General features: G+C 40.2%; 1 long non-coding RNA gene across 1 annotated transcript in view; it reads right to left on the reverse strand.

Annotated features, from left to right (window-relative positions):
* LOC138750310 (uncharacterized) overlaps window positions 1-17,005 on the reverse strand; it is a 37,615-nt gene that overhangs the window by 3,290 nt on the left and 17,320 nt on the right. The window contains exon 3 of the long non-coding RNA XR_011349249.1: window positions 905-1,045. This is a non-coding gene — a long non-coding RNA (uncharacterized lncRNA). The remainder of the gene's footprint in view (window positions 1-904; window positions 1,046-17,005) is intronic.

Here is a 17,005-nt window from a genome sequence, read left to right on the forward strand (position 1 = left end):
GACACCAGGTTCACATTGGGGAGAATGTTTAACAGTAATGTACGATAAACTGTGTCAGATATTGTGACACCTGGTTCACATGGTGAGAAGGTTTAACGGTGATGTACGGTATGTTGAGGTAGATAATGTGACACCAGGTTCACAGTGGGGAGAAGGTTTAACAGTAATGTACAATAAACTGTGTCAGATACTGTGACACCAGGTTCACAGTGGGGAGAAGGTTTAACAGTAATGTACGATAAACTGTGTCAGATACTGTGACACCAGGTTCACAGTGGGGAGAATGTTTAACAGTAATATACGATAAACTGTGTCAGATAGTGTGACACCAGGTTCACATGGGGAGAAGGTTTAACGGTGATATACGGTAGACTGAGGCAGATACTGTGACAGCAGGTTAACCTTGTGGAGAAGGTTTAACGGTGATATACTGTAAATTGAGATATATACCATGACACCATGTTCACAGTGGGGAGAAGGTTTAACGTTGATGGACGGTAGACTGAGGCAGATTCTATTACACCAGGTTCATAGGGGGAGAAAGTTTAACGTTGATCTACGATAGACTGAGGCAGAAACTTTGAGACAGGATTCACATTCTTGAGAAGTTTAACATTGATGTACGATTAACAGTGTCAGATATTTTGACATCAGGTTCATATTGGGGAAAAGGTTTAACGGTGATGTATGGTAGAGGGAGGCAGATACTGTGACACCAAGCTCATTGTATTGTTCATTTATCTTAATTACAACATCTAATTTATATGCTCCATTTTTTTGTGACAACTTCCAAACATTCCATAAACTTCTATTCTAATCATATTTTGTTCATTTAAATAGGTCACCACTAAAAGCCCAAATCGTTTGGTCTCTTAAGTACACTGCACAAAATTAAATTCTTTACCTGGGTTTGGTTCAACGGCACTTCAGTCTGCTTCATTATTTTTTCAGTCCCTTGTTTTGTGCTTTCTGCTTTGCCCAGCCGATACGCCAAATGGGCATCCAACTCTGTCTTCTCAGCTTGACCCAACGTCTCCTCTGTAAACTTAAGGAAACCAAGGAGACCAAAGTTAACATTTTCACATTTGCATTTTCAAAAACAAAAATGACGCTGTGATTTGCAGTTTCACATCATAATCCCACTTGCTAAACTTGCAAGCAACTGCACCGCATCCTACAGCTGGAAAATTGCAAGCGAACTGCTTGGTTAAAGCAAAGATTCCACCCAGACACCCCATTAAAGGCCTCCAAGTTAACAACAGATAGCAACCTGAAAGTTAAATGCAAAGATTTGTATCAGGAAGATTAATGGGCTTTAAAAAAAAAAATCATTTCCACTATTGAAAGAAAACTCCTCAGGGAAAACCAGGCTCTTGTTGAACAATTCCTGTTGTATTCCTCAAAATGCTTTGAATCTTGATTTCATGCAGAGTCATTTGGTGAGATTTTTGGTCTAGAACAAACCCTGCACACACACTCCCTTAAATACCTGCAAAGTCCTGGTTCAGCTCTGTTCCATGCTAAAGCTATCAGAGCTTTTCTGAAGAGATAGCGGACTTCAGATGCTGGTACATTGAGTCACAAAAACACTAATGCTTCCCTGAACAACACACCTCTCTCTGAAAACCAACAAAAAACTTCCCAGTGGTAATCATTCACATTTTGAGCACCAAAATCTGGTGAACTTGATAAATGTTAAATTCTGTGCACAGTATAAGAATGGCCTGCAAACAGTGGACTTGGAGGAATGAGAAGTGAGATTGGACTGTGAACCAAAGAACTTTTCTGAACTTACACACACATTACACACACGTCCACTTAGAATTAGAAGGGGGGTAAGTTAGATAAAGTAAGTTAAAATAGTAAAATAGTGATAAGTTAAAGTGTTATCTGTTTTCATGTTTAAAGATAATTAAAATCAGCTTTTGTTTAAGTAACCATTTGTCTTGGTGAATATCTATTGCTGCTGTGTTTTGGGATCCTCTGGTCTCGTAACACAGAACCAAGCTTCAGAACAACCCTCATTCTTTAGGTTATGATAATAGTCCATTAATGGGCTAGAATTATAGGCCAGAATTTATTGTACATCACTGTGAATTGACTCTTCAATAATTTTTGTAAATATCAACAAGACATAATATCATTTCACTGTTGTGTTTGTGTCGTTAGAGAATTGCCTTCCCATTCAATCAGGTTTAGAGTTTTGGGTGCCGTATTTGAGAAAAGATGTGCTGGTGTTGGAGAAGGTCAGAGATGATTTACTGGAACGATATCAGGAATGAAAGGGTTAGTGCATGAGGAAAAATTGTCGACTCTTCGACTGTACTAGTTGGAATACAGAAGGATAAGGGGGACCTCAGAGGCATTTCAAATTCTGGAAGGCCTGGACAGAGTACATATGGCAAAGATGTTTCCCATGGTAGGAGATTCTAGGACAGGAGAGAATAATTTCAGGATAAAAGGGTGTCAATTTAAAACAGATGTGGCAAAATTGATTTTGTCATTTGGTTGTGAATCTGTGGAACTGAGGTCATTGGGTGTATTTAAAGCAGAGATTGACAGGTAGTTGATTAGTCAAGGAACCAAAGGTAATGGGGAGAGAGCTGGGGAGTGGGGGTGAGTGGAAGAATGGTGGAGCAGACTCAATATGCCTACTTTTCCCCTTTATCTTGTGATCTATATCCTGCTGGAGACCTAGTCAACCCTCCTCTTGTATTCCATTCTCAGAAAACAGTCTGCATCATGAGTTTGTGTCATGTGAACCCATTTCCGATTGAATCCCATGTTACAAGTAACCCAATGCAAATTCTGCATTGAGAGGACTGCAGCTTCCTCATTTTAAAAATTGTTATGGAGCAGCTCAAATGAGATTTCTTGCTTCTTTTTTTGAAAGGGTTAAAATAGAATCAAATAAAATAGGAGAGGGAAAAGCAGAAGAATTTATGTACAAATGGGAATCAAAATTAATGGTTGGTGATAAAGATACACAATTGTTGAAACATTTGATTAATATATGGAATAAAATAAATGATGTAATTGGTGTAAGTGGATGTACATCTCCCAGAATGTCTTTGATTCAAAATCTTTGTATCTTTTTCAAAGGATCATCAATTTCTGGACAGCGGGTTTCGTAAGGGGATTATAAATGTTGAAGATTGTTATGAAAGGGGTCAATTAATGCCATTTGACTAACTGAGAAATAAATATCGTATAGCAATCGTTTTTGCTATTTCCAACTTAGAACATATTTGAAGGATAAGTTAGGACCAACCATGTTGGACTGAAATAGAAATTCCTTATAAGAGGAATTGTTAAAAAAGTTATTTGATGATGTTCTCTTTATTACAAGTAGAAACTTTTAAATGAGAAGTTCATAAGTTGAGACAAAGGAGGGAAATGGATCTGAATATTGTAAATGATTGGCAAATATGGGCAGATCCATAAAAGGATTTCAATGCAAGATACAAATTAGTTCAGTATAATTGTTTTTACATCAGTCATGTAGCAGATGTCAGCATGGATTTTATTTGAAAGCTGCACCTTGAGTCAGGTGACTCAGGCTGTTGGATTTGAAAACCTCCTCAGGAAGCTGATTTGGCAATAGAGATCACGTGATCCAGGGAAGTTGTATTAATTCACTTCAACGCAGCATTTTGGATCTATTGACCAGAGTTCCACACTGCAGCAGTAAGGAAGGAATTCACAACTAGTTTTTCTTCTTCAGTTACTTATTACACCAGTGAAATTGAATAGAATAAATTCAGAATTATCAGATCAATATTTTAGGTGTGTTGAAGATGTTTCAACTTTCTTGCATTCAACTTATCTTTGTCCTAATGCAAGATCTCTTTGGGGAGAATTACAATATTAATGGAACAAGTTATAGGAGATGTTTTTCCACAGAATCTGACCTTATTTTTATTAGGAAATATTGAAGGAACAAGGCTAAATTAAATCTATTAATATATCAATTGAAATTTGTTAAATTAACGTTAGCGGTGATGAGGACATGTATTGCATTTACTTGGAAATCAGTTATATATATATATACATACATTTTAGGGATGCCAAGATGACATGCAAATATTCAAAGTTGTATTCCTTTGGAGAAAATTACATATAGCTTGAGAAATATATACTCCATGCTTTTGCAAATTTGGCACCTGAATATTCAAATATCAGGCTTCAATTTGTAATAATGCCCTTTCCATCCCTCGAGATATGTGAGATTCTCCTCTTAGTTAAATTTTTTTATTGAGATTTGTTTGATTTCCTTGCCACCGTGAACTCTGGGTAAGCGGACAACTAGTGCAGAGCACCAGAAAACAGAAAGACCACACCCCACCAACATCTCAGAAGCAGAGGATTCAATCCAAAGGTCAGTGTCCAAGGAAGCAGACCAGTGAGGAGTTCTGCAGCTAAAAGACCCACATAGGTGGCAAGCTGTTGGTGACTTGAGGAGAGGAACCCACGCAGGCTGCGGGCTTCTGGACAAAGCAGTCAAGGAACTCACACCAGGCTGTGGAATGCTAGAGAATGGGTCAAAACTGGCTAAAAGGGTGTCAAGTATCAGACCTGGGATAAAAGTGAGTGCTAAATGGTTCCTAATTATGTCAGAGGTTCAAAACTGGAGCTCACATTGCCAATGACTTGGATGGTCTGTGAGCATTGAAAGAGAATCCACAGACCCTCAGTGACTTGGCCCAGGGTTTGGGGTGTTGTGGGGTGGGGAGGGAGCACTCAGTCTATCTCTGACTGCAAGAGGCATTTCAGGCAATTTCTGCCAGAGGTGAGTCTGTCTGTCTGACAGCAGGAAAAAAGCAATTTTGTGTGATATGACACTTTTTAATTACATGACAGTAAGTTGTCTCCTGAAATAGAGAGAGGTTCAAGTTTCAAACTATTACAAACTCCACTCACCAGATTATACCTCTTCCCACTTTTTGTTTGCAACGACATCATTAATTTTATCACAACTCCTCTGCTGCATCTGTCCTGTGACAGATTATATATTTTACATTTTATATAGAGATGTTTTTGAAAGAGATGGATTGGAGGAGTCGTTTAGGTCACAAACAAACACAAACACTTCACAAAACAACCTTTATTTAAAATGTAAGAGCTTTGCTGAGAGTGAGTCATTCAGGCGCCAAGAGCCTTTGCAAAGACAATACAAGGATACTGTTTTGCTAAAGAATTTCAAAAGCAGGTGTAAATGGATTATTGTTTTTAAACAACAAATGTTTGGACTCAGAAGTTTGGGTCTGGTGTAGTCATCTGGCTGGTTCTAGTTTGCTGTTCTAAGAAGGTCATGTGGTTTTGCAAGCAGAGAGGAGAGACCAATTAGGCTTTTTCTAAAAAGAGAGAGAGAGAGAGAGGGGTGGGGGAGAGAGAGATGGCAAGCTGGCATTTTGTTTTGAAGACAGTTTGTGAGTTTTCAGTTCAGGCTGTTGAAAAACTTTGTTGTCCATACAAGAGGAAATGTCAGGCTAGAAATGATGTTTCACCTGAAATAAGGGAAACAAAAGGAACTCAATGGTGACCTGCAGAAGAGGTTATCATTTGGAAAACCCTAATGGGTCAAGTTTCTTTGGCAAGACACCAAAGTGGCTGATCAGAGGGAATCAGTTAATGTGTGTACAATGAGCAGGAAATCCCTCTCTGAAACCAACAAGAGCCTTCCTGGAGGGTAAACATTTACTTTTAAGCACAAGAGCTTGATGAAAATTCATAAATGTTGAATTCTGTGCACAGTATAAGAATTGATAGACACCGGTGAACTTGGAGTTGTGTCAAAGAACTTTATGCACATTAAATACACCTGCGCTTAAAATTAGAACGTGGTAATGAAAGGCTGTTAATAGTGATAAGTTAAAGTTTGATCCTGTTTGTGTTTCTGTTTAAAGAAAATTAAAAACAATGTTTGTTTAAGTATGAATGGTATTATTGTTCAAAATCTGCCTGTGATTGAAAGTATTCTTGGATTGAATAGACACCTGGGCCAAATGGCGATTGAAGGACAATCTGTACATGATTTTACATCCTAAAGTACAATGACTACTTCTATCCACTAAAGATTGTTAAAAAGCAAGAATAGACAATACAATCACATAAAATTCTCATCCATACAGCACATGTATTAATACACAAAACAATCACATCTCCTTTTTGTTCAGGAAGGGCCTGCACTTCCCAAGGAAACTGAGGAGGTCAAGGCGAACGGCTCTCATCCTGAGATTTTACAGGAGCGCAGTTGAGCCTCCTGTCTGGCTGAACCATTGGATGGTCTAGTTGCTGTAAAGCATCAGACAGGAATGATGCAGAGTTGTGAGGATCACTGGGGTCTCTCTTTTTCTGTAGATGACATTTACTGGGAGTGTAGTTCAAATCGGGTTCAAGGAATAGTACAAAGACCATTTTGATCTAGTGAACAGCATCTTTAACCATGTCCATCATCAAAATGAGGACTTACAGGCTGGGGAATAGCTTCTTCCCACAGGCTGTGAGATGGATGAAAAGTATCCTGTAAGTGCGATAAACCTCCCAAATATTTATATATGTAGCGGATACTTCGATAGAGCTACTAAAGCAACACACACACACACACACACATACCAGGTTAGTCAACACAAGACTGCTTTATTCAGTCTTTACAGGCTTCTTCTATTTACAGCGTGTCGTGGGTTCCATGGGCCAAGGTGGGACATCATTATGAGTTTGTTGCAGATCCACGGGACCACAGGTTTAAATTAATCCCTGAGTGTCCCGCACCTTCCGGCAGGAGAATTCACAGATCAACGTGCTGTTCCTCAGCACTCAACACCACGTAGATGCGGTCAATTAAATGTATGAGTTCCCAGCTGTCTGCCTTATGATTTCATGCGCCCACCAAAGAACCATGCCCACTCGGCCCGCTTCACAGCTGCTACACCCCCCCAGAACCGTCGCCATAAAGTAAAACACCAGCTGCATTCACCTTAGGTGGACACCCTCATCATCTGGGATGGGGGCACTGAAAGGTTGAAGCGGGATCCACATGGGCAGGCTTATGTCTTTTCAAACTAAACAGCTGCGAATGTCCCCCAATATCCAAAGTATACTCAAATCCATCCTTCTTCACCACGTGGAAAAGGCTGTCATACGGTCGTTGTAACAGCACTCCTGGGTACTGTCTGCGCACAAAAGCAAAATCAGCGTCCAGGAGTGGTGGGGCACATTCTGTTAAGGGGATCCAAGCCAATGGGTAGGAAAAGCTTTGCTGATCGCGATAACATGTTGAAGCTGCCAAAGGATATTCAGATCAGAGTTGGTTGTGAAATGATTGTCCCATGAAACTGTAAGGACCGTACAATAAACCATCTCTGCGGACAATGCAGACGTATTTATTTTGGAGCTGTGTGCACTCCCAAAAGAACGCATGGCAACTCATTAACCTAATTGGGACCAGTGAGTCGGGCCTTAAAAGTGGACTTTGGGAATGTGAGCGCATTGCCAGTGGGAATGTGAGTGAATTGTGTTCCACGGACTGAATTATTGTGTCGGAAAACCAAATCTAGCCATCCAGTTGACGATGAATGCTCTGGCCCTTGTCTCAGTGTCACTGGATGGCAACGGGATGGCCTCTGGCCAGCACGTGAAATGTTCTACAACTGTGAGAATGTATCTCATGTTTTGAGATTCTGGCAATGGTCCAAGCAGGTCCACATGCACGTGTTCCAACTCCCTGCATACTGGCGGGAAATGTTGAAGAGGTGCTTTAGTGTGGCACTGAATCTTGGCAGCCTGGCAGGAGGTACATGTGCAAACACATTGCACGATGCCTTTTCGCAGTCCATGCTATACATATTTATTTAACATGAGGTTGACAGATGTTCTGATGGATGGATGAGATAAGCTGTGTCTCTGATCAATAAGGTGTTTCCTCCAAGATGCAGGAAACATTGGTCTAATGTAGCCCAAAGACATGTCACAAAGTAAGGTTGGCCACCAATTTGTGCTGCCCCCTGCTGTATGTCAGGTTAGTAATGGCCATACTGTATGCCTGAACATCGGGGCCCATTGCCTGGACACTGGGTAATTCAGGAATATTAATGTCACCCTGAATATTATATATAGTCAGTCTGGACAGCATATTCGTGATGGCATTGTTTTTACAAGATGTTATCCAAGTAGATGTAAGGGAACCCTAAATCTCTGCCCAAAGTACCTATAACCCGCTGGCAGGTGTGAGCACCATTCTTCAACTCAAGTGGCATCCTAAGACATTCAAAAAGCCCAGAAGGGGTAATAATCACCGTTTTAGGAATGTCTTCCTTATGGATGGGATCTGATGGTATCTTATGACAAGATCAACCTTGGAGAAAGCACAGAAATTGTGAAGATGGGAGGCAAAATCTTGCATATGAGGGACGTTAAGACAGTGGGTCTTATCCTGAGATATGGTCTGCTGGCCTTCATAAATCATAGCATAGACTAGAGTATAGCTGGAAAGTGATGCTGCAACTGTTTAAGGCATTGGTGAGGCCAGGTTTGGAGAATTGTTTTCAGTTCTGGTCTCCAAATAGAGGAAGGAAATAGATAAGGTGGAGAGGGTGCAGAAAAGATTTACAAAAATGTTACGTGGCTTACAACATCTAGAGGACAGAGAAAGATTAAGGAGACAGTGACTTTATTCATTGGAATGTAGACGGTTGAAGGGGGTTATGATAGAGGTATTCAAAATTATGAAAGGAATAGATAGACAAGACGTGAGTAGACTCTCTCCCCTGAGGGCAGGGGAGGTTGGAACAAGAGGGCATGAGTTCAAGGTAAGGGTGCAAAACTTTAGGAATGTTAGAGGATGCTTCTTCACTCAGAGCGTGGTGGCAGAATGGAATGATCTTCCAGAAGAGAGAACTGCGGCAGGGTCCTTTCTGTCATTTAAGAGAAGGTTGGATGTGTACATGGATATGACGGTGTTGGAGAGATATGGCCAGAGTGTTGGAGGGGAAAACTAGTGGAATTGTTCATGTGAACTGGCACAGACTCAAAGGATCGATATGGCCTGTTTCCATGCTGCAAACTGTCCTATGATTATATGTGCTGGGCTCCACGGGACAAAGTGGGACATCATTAAGAGTTTTCTGCCGGCAGGTTTGAATTAAACCCCGTGAGTATTCCACGCTTTCCGGCAGGAGACTTCAAAATTCGAAAAGATTACTAAACTATTTCCATGAACCCTCCACATTTACATCTATTTTTCTAAATCCACTCCATAATCTAGACATCTTTACTTAACACAGCCCACATTTCTTCTCCCATTCAAAGCACTCAGTAATACACCAAGGCAGTAAAATAAAAACTCAATGCTGGAAATACTCAGCAGGTCATCTACTGGAAAAATAATCGGAGTTGAAACATTCAGGTCGATAACCTTTCACTGGGATTCAGAAAGATGATCAAACAAACCGGATTCTCTTTGCTGAGAAAAAGAAGAAGGGAAATAACAAAATGAATACGTGAGGTGAAAAGCCCGAGCAGCAGAAATGGCAGTGGTGCTGGATGAGTGGAGTCGACTCATTGATCAACACATCTGTCTGGATGGAGGAGAAAAGGATAAACAAGACAAACATGATGCCGTCACTGTGAGGTACAATACCACAGCTGCAGAGAATCTGAAATGAAGGAATGGTGAAAATACTTGTTTTTGGATCAATGTGACAAAATTTGAGCTGACAAAAGAAAACAAAATTGCTTGGCTCTGCCAGAACTCTCTAGATCAAGGGGCACAATAAAATAGTCCAGAAGCCAACATTATGAAATTGAACAGAGAAGTTATACAAATCTGCAGCAAGAGATAAAACACAGTTACATAATTCCATGAAAGTGGTGTCACAGGACGACAGGGTTCTAAAGACAGCTTTTGTCATCTTGGCCTTCATTAATTAACAAAAAGAAAATAGGAGTTGGGAAGTTATGGTGAGGTTTTATAAGATGTTGGTGAGGCCACATTTGGAGTATTGTGTGCAGTTCTGGTCACCTAGCTACAGGAAGGGTATTAGTAAGATTGAAAGAGTGCAGAGAAGATTTACTTGGAAGGTGCCAGGTCTTCAGGAGTTGAGCTACAGGGAAAGGTTGAACAGGTTGGGACTTTATTCCTTGGAGTGTCAAAAAATGAGTAAGAGATTGTTTAAAGTGGCATATGAATGAGAAAAAAGGCTGAGAAAGACTGCAATGAACCTAATTGTGAAGGAAATATTTTGCTTGAGGAAAACTCTCATTGGCCCATTTCCTCTGGAGTTATGAAACCACACACAGAACAAGTCAATGACGTACAATTAAAAGAGTGGTTTTCAAACTTTTTCTTTCCAATCACATTCCACCTTAAGTAATCCCTTACTAACAGAGCACTTCTGGCACAAGGATTAAGTGGAATATTATCCGGGGGGTGGGGCTGGGGGTGTGGAGGAGGAGTTTGAAAATCACTGCTCTAGATGAAAATGTTTCTCCATCTCCGTTTTAAGCAGACATCCTTTTATTCTGAGGTTGTGCCCATTGATCCTAAACTCTCGCAGGACTGGCAAAATCCTCTCTCTCCAGCTCTTTCACTATTCATCAGATTTCAATGAGGTCCTGCCTCATCTTTCTAAACACTGGCGAGTCCAGGCCCAGAACCATCAAATGCTCCTCCAACATTATTCCTCTCATCCCCAGGATCATTCTTGCAAACAACCTCTGGGCCATCACATCCTCTCTTAGAAATGGGGCCTAAAATTGCTCACAACACTTACGACATCAGGACAACCAGAAGGTGGTCACGGGAGGGAAGACAGCTGCAGGGCTGCCTAGAGTCCTTGGATTGGATGGTGTTCAAGGAGTCAGCTGAGGGGAGGGGGGTGCGGGGTCGTGGAAAGATGGCATCGGAAAATGACATGAGAAGACACCTCTCCCTGACTGAACTGTTCAATACTCGAACTGTAGTGACTTTTTTGACTTTATCAGTGTTTTGAAGAGTAATTTTCTACTGTAGGATTCTGGAAATGAAGAAAGGAAAAAAGCAGTGTTGGGCACTGACAGTTGCCCCAATAATCACAGAGACAAAGACTGAGGGGAATGATAGGCTTTATTATACACAAGACTGCAGGCCCGGGTCCAAGTGAGGGAAGTGAAGGGATGGAAGAGGTGGCTCGACCTTTATGGCCTGGATCACAGGGGAGGAGTCCAGGGAGGAGTGTAGGAGAGGATGTCATCAGGAGGGTGGGCCAGCCCATGCCTGTACTAGTCAGTACATTCAATACCATTTCATTACCAGCAACTTAGGAAAAAAACCTAGGTTTTCAACCTTTGAAAAGTGCAGAAGAAGCAAGGCCGACCTTTCAGAAGGAACCTCAGGAGCAGTTAGAGATAGATCCGAATCCTCAACATGGAACTCGGGAGAAGCTGGAAGAAACGTCCGCATCCTCTGCGCATCCAGAGATGCAAGATGTCGCCAAGATCTTTGGCCTGGCGGTGGGCCAGGAGGAGCGCGAGCATGGAATCTGACCCGAGCCTGGCTTGACTAAGGAGAGCGGGGGGGTGGGTGCCCAAATGCAAGCACGAATTAACAGGAAGACGACTGACAGTATGCAGCGCCCCATCTGGAGATGCTCCCCTGCGTGCTACTGAGCTTCTCAGCATGGATGGATGTTATCACATGCAGGAAATTCTGGATCAGATCCACAGTAGGGCTGCCAGGTATGAGGTGGAGGAGGACAACTCAGAAATTCGAGAAGAAGAAGAGCAAGAATGACTACTTGCTGCAGTTGGACTCACTGAAGGAAGGCCTTAGGCTTTAAGAACATCTCCTTCAATTAAAGCTGTTGTTTAACCACAGACACCTTCCCCAATCTTCAAGGCCCCTGCAACAGGGATAGAAGTCAACTTCATGTCTACAGAACTGATCCAACCAAATGAAAAGATGATGTCTTCTATGACCTAAAATTTTGAAACTTTAAATGATCAATTTGCTGGTATAAAGGAAATAATGGCTGGTATGTGTGAAGAAATTACATTTATTCAAGTTGATATTAATAAGAGTTTAACTGCAGTGGACACTGGACAAGGTCAATTTAAGAAGATAGAAGACATTTCTATTGACTGTAAGGACCGTGTGGACCACCATTATGTGGAGAGAATGGATCATATTGAGGATTTGTTTACAGGCTGGGATGTCCAGAAGAGAGATTTGTTAAAAAACATTGATTTGTTGGAAAATCAAAGTTGTTGTAATAATATTAAGATAGTTGGTTTACCGGAAGATATTGAAGGTTCAGATCCTGTAAAATTATTTTTGGAAATGGATTCCAGAGATGTTGGGAGTCGAGTCTTTTTAGATCGGGCTCATAGGGTGTGAAGGAGAAAACCTTTTCTGGGTCAAATGTGAAGAGCAGTTCTTTTAAGATGTTTGTGATATCAGGAAAGAGAAATTATATTGTGGCTTGCGGATCAGAAAGTTGCCTTGATCAGCTTTTATGCTGATTTAAGTCGGGAGATTATTAAGTGATGGAAAGAGTTTAATCTGGTCAAAGCAGTGCTGTGAAAGAAAGGGTACAAGTTTACTTTTTGGTATCTGATGATATTTAAGGTGACTTATGGGCGAGATCAGTCTCAATGTTTTGAGAGTTCTTATGGTGCATTATCTTTTGCAAATTCCTTCCCAGATTTGAAGGAATCGATGGGGAAAATGTCCGAGGATAACATTGAGAATGGGAACGGGAAAAAGAAGTTGGAATCAGAATTGGTGAGTGATGTTGAAGATGAAGCTCAAGCTCAATGTGGGTGTTATCACTGGGATGACTTATGGGTTTTAATGTTCGGTTGGAGGGGTGATGGTTGACTCTACTACTTCTAAAGTCATCTGCCACTTGTGGGATTGACTGCACCTGGTCCACAGAGGCGGATCCGACTCTTGGGCTCTTAGGTTTTTACATTTTTTACAGGGGTTTCTTATTGTTTGAAAGAGGGTTTTGGGTTTTTTAAAAATTTATACCTAATTGTAATTGCTGTGTGAAGTGTCAATCTCGGGAGGAAATTAAGTTATGGCTCATTTAAATTTTGTGACCTTTAATGCTAAATGACTTAATAATCCGATGAAAAGGAAGGGAATATTGGCATATATAAAGAAAATGAAGGTTGATCTTGCTTTTTTGCAACAAACTCATATGGCTGAGAAAGAACATATGAAATTGAAAAGAGATTGGGTCGGACATGTTTTTCATCTCCATTTAATTCGAAAGCTCGAGGTGAGTTGATACTTTGGTTCATAAGAAGATACCGTTTCAGTTGGAATCATTCTCTGCCACATTGGGTAGAGAGCTGTTGGTGAAATGTAAAATTTTTGCTGAAGCATGGACTTTGATGAATGTTTATCCACCCATTGAAAATGATGAAGATGTTAGTTTTGAAACTTTTTTGAATCTGGGTCAAGCTAATGAAAATATTTTGGTTGGTGGGGATTTTAATTGAGTGTTGGATAAATTTCCAAAAACTATACAAGGAAACAAAATAGCTAAATGGATGTTAGACTCAATGAAAGATTTGAATTTGGTAGAAATGTGGAGGAAGTTAATTCTGACAGAAAAAGACTTTTATTTTTATTCACCCAGACATGATTCTTTTTCGAGAATCGACTTTTGCTTAATGTCAGTATAATTACAGGGTAGATTTATACATGCAGAGTATAAGAGTAGGATTTGTCTGATCATTCTTCATTGTTAAGTAGAAGTACACAATCCTTTATCCAGACATCTAAAATCCAGAAAGTTCCAAACACCAGCAAGTGGGGAGAGAGACAGCAGCACAAGTCAGGTGGGAGAGGGGTGGGTGAGGGAAATGGCAGCATGACTGGAAGGGAATGGATACAGCAGCACGATTCGGGTGGGCTTAAATCTAGCTTTCCAAAATCCAGAAAAATCTGAAAGCCGAACCACAGTGACCCCTCCAAGGGTTCTGGATAAAGGATTGTGCACCTGCACATGTTCTGGTTTGCATAATGTAGACACCCCTTATCGGTGAAGGTTTAATGGGATGTTATTGAAGCAACCAAAGTTTCTAAGTTATATCAAAGACCATATTCAGTCTTATTTTCAAATTAATACATATTCAGTACAAAGTAAATTTGTTTTGTGGGATGTTTTAAAAGCTTATTTAAGAGGTCTGATAATCAATTATACTGCAAGAATTAAGACACAGCATTTGGCAGAGAGGCAAAATTTGGAGAAGGAAATAACAATTTGAGAGAAGGAATTCCAACGAAATTCGACTGTGGATAAAAAGACTTTTTTGATTCAGTTGAAACTGTTATAATATAATGCAAACATATAAATATGAAAAATTAATACAATGATCCAAATAGCGATACTATGAGTAAGGAGAAAGAGCGCATAAGGTTTTCGCTCGGCAATTAAAGACTGAACAGGCATCAAGGACAATAAATGCGATGAGATAATACAGGAGTCACTTTTAAACCTCAGAAAATGAATGATGAATTTCACTCATTTTACCAGAATTTTTATCCTTTTGAAGTAAGTCAGGATGAGGAACGTGTTGAGTCTTTTTTAGGTAGTTTGGAGATAACAGTTTTGGACGATAAAGATAGGACAGAATTGGAAGTTCCTTTCAATTACTTAGAAATTGAAGAAGCTATATTGAATATCACCTGGAGAAGATTGGTTTTTCAGGAGGGTTTTATAAAGAATTTTTGGTGGATGTTCTTAAACAAGCTACAGAAGAGCAAAAGCATTTCCAGAATTCTTTTCTAGACCTAGACTTAGCTATTGCAAAAAAGAACGAGCCCCAATGAAAGTTGCCTCATATCGACCAATATCTTTATTAAATGTAGATTATAAGATAGTAGTTATTTAAAAAGGGTTCAAGGAGGAAGCCTGGCAACTATCGGCCTGTAAGTTTGACGTCTGTGGTAGGTAAATTAATGGAGAAAATTCTTAGAGATAGTACTTATAAACATCTGGATAGACAGGGTCTGATCAGGAGCACTCAACATGGATTTGTGGGAGGAAGGTCATGTTTGACCAATTTGATTGAATTTTTTGAAGAGGTGACTAGGAATGTGGATGAGGGTAGCGCAGTGGATGTTGTCTATATGGACTTCAGTAAGGCCTTCGATAAGGTACCACATGGAAGGTTAGTTAGGAAGGTGCAGTCTTTAGGTATAAATTTTAAGATAGTCAAATGGATTGAACATTGGCTGAAAGGGAGAGGCCAGAGAGTGGTAGTGGATAATTGTCTGTCAGGTTGGAGGCCGGTGACCAGTGGTGTGCCTCAAGGATCTGTATTGAGCCCATTGTTGTTCGTTATATACATTAATGATCTAGATGATGGGGTGGTGAATTGGATTAGTAAATATGCAGACGATACTAAGATAGGTGGAATAGTGGATAATGAAGAAGGTTTTCAAGGATTGCAGAGGGATTTGGGCTGCTTAGAAAAGTGGGCTGAAAAATGGCAGATGGAATTTAATGCTGATAAGTGTGAGGTGCTTCATTTTGGTAAGAAGAATCAGAATAGGACATATGTGGTAAATGGGAGAGCATTGAGGAATACAGAAGAGCAGAAAGATTTAGGAGTAACGGTACATCGTTCCCTGAAGGTAGAAACTCACGTGAATAGGGTGGTGAAGAAGGCTTTTAGTATGCTGGCCTTTATCAATCATTGCATGGAATTTAGGAGTTGGGAGGTGATGTTGAGATTGTATAAGACGTTGGTGCGGCCTAATTTGGAGTTCTGTGTGCAGTTCTGGTCGCCTAATTACAGGAAGGATATAAACAGAGTGGAGAGAGTGCAGCGAAGGTTTACCAGAATGTTACCTGGGTTTAAGCATCTAGAGTATAGGGAGAGATTGGACAGATTAGGTCTTTATTCTTTGGAGCGTAGAAGGTTGAGAGGGGATTTGATAGAAGTATTTAAGATTATGAAGGGGATAGACAGAGTGGATGTGGATAGACTATTTCCGTTAAGAGGAGGAAAGATTAAAACAAGAGGACATGAGTTAAGAATTAAGGGGCAGAGGTTTAGAGGTAACATGAGGGGGAACTTCTTTACTCAGAGAGTGGTAGCCGTGTGGAATGATCTTCCGGGAGAAATAGTGGCGGCGGAGTCAATTGTATTATTTAAGAAAAGGTTGGACAAGTATATGGATGAGAAGATGGAGGGTTATGGGCATTGTGCAGGGAGGTGGGACTAGAAAGGGGTGTTTGGTTCGGTGCGGACTAGAAGGGCCTAATGGCCTGTTTCCGTGCTGTAATTGTTATGTTATATGTTATGTTATCCAAGCTAATAGACTTGCAAAGTATTTATCACGTTTAATACATGTTGATCAAGCAGGTTTCATTAAGAATAGATTTTCTTCTGAAAATATTGTTAGACTGTTGACGTTGATTAATGTGTCAAGACATTGTTTGAATGAATCAATGAGAGTGGCATTAGATGCGGAAAAAGCCTTTGATCGAGTTGAAAGGTACTTTTTATTTAAAGTACTTGAAGATTTAAGTTTGGACCTTTTTTACCTGGTTGGGTTAAAGACTTGTATAAAAATCCCTTGGTGAGGATGGTGACGAATGGACAAATTTCAGATACGTTTAATTTAACACGCTCCACTAGGCAAGGTTGTCCTTTGTCACCATTGGTGATAGAACCGCTAGCCCAAGCTATAAGACAAAATTATAAAATTAGTTGGATTAATATAAAGGAAGAGAATATAAGGTTTGGTACAATATGGAGAAATGTCTGGTTATAAGGTTAATCAGGATAAGAGGAAGATATTACCAATTACAGAGGAAGATTATCCTGCTTGTAAACAGATTACACAGCTTAGATGAAAAATGAAAATTAAATATTTAGAGGTAATGGTTGATGTGGATTATCAACATTTGTGTAAGTTGAACTATGTTTCTCTATTGATAAAATTAAAGCTGATTTAATCAAATGGAAAAACCTTCCTTTGACATGAATGGCACATGTGAATTGTATT

Source organism: Narcine bancroftii, unplaced genomic scaffold (genome assembly GCF_036971445.1).
Source record: "Narcine bancroftii isolate sNarBan1 unplaced genomic scaffold, sNarBan1.hap1 Scaffold_114, whole genome shotgun sequence".
Taxonomy (NCBI): domain Eukaryota; kingdom Metazoa; phylum Chordata; class Chondrichthyes; order Torpediniformes; family Narcinidae; genus Narcine; species Narcine bancroftii.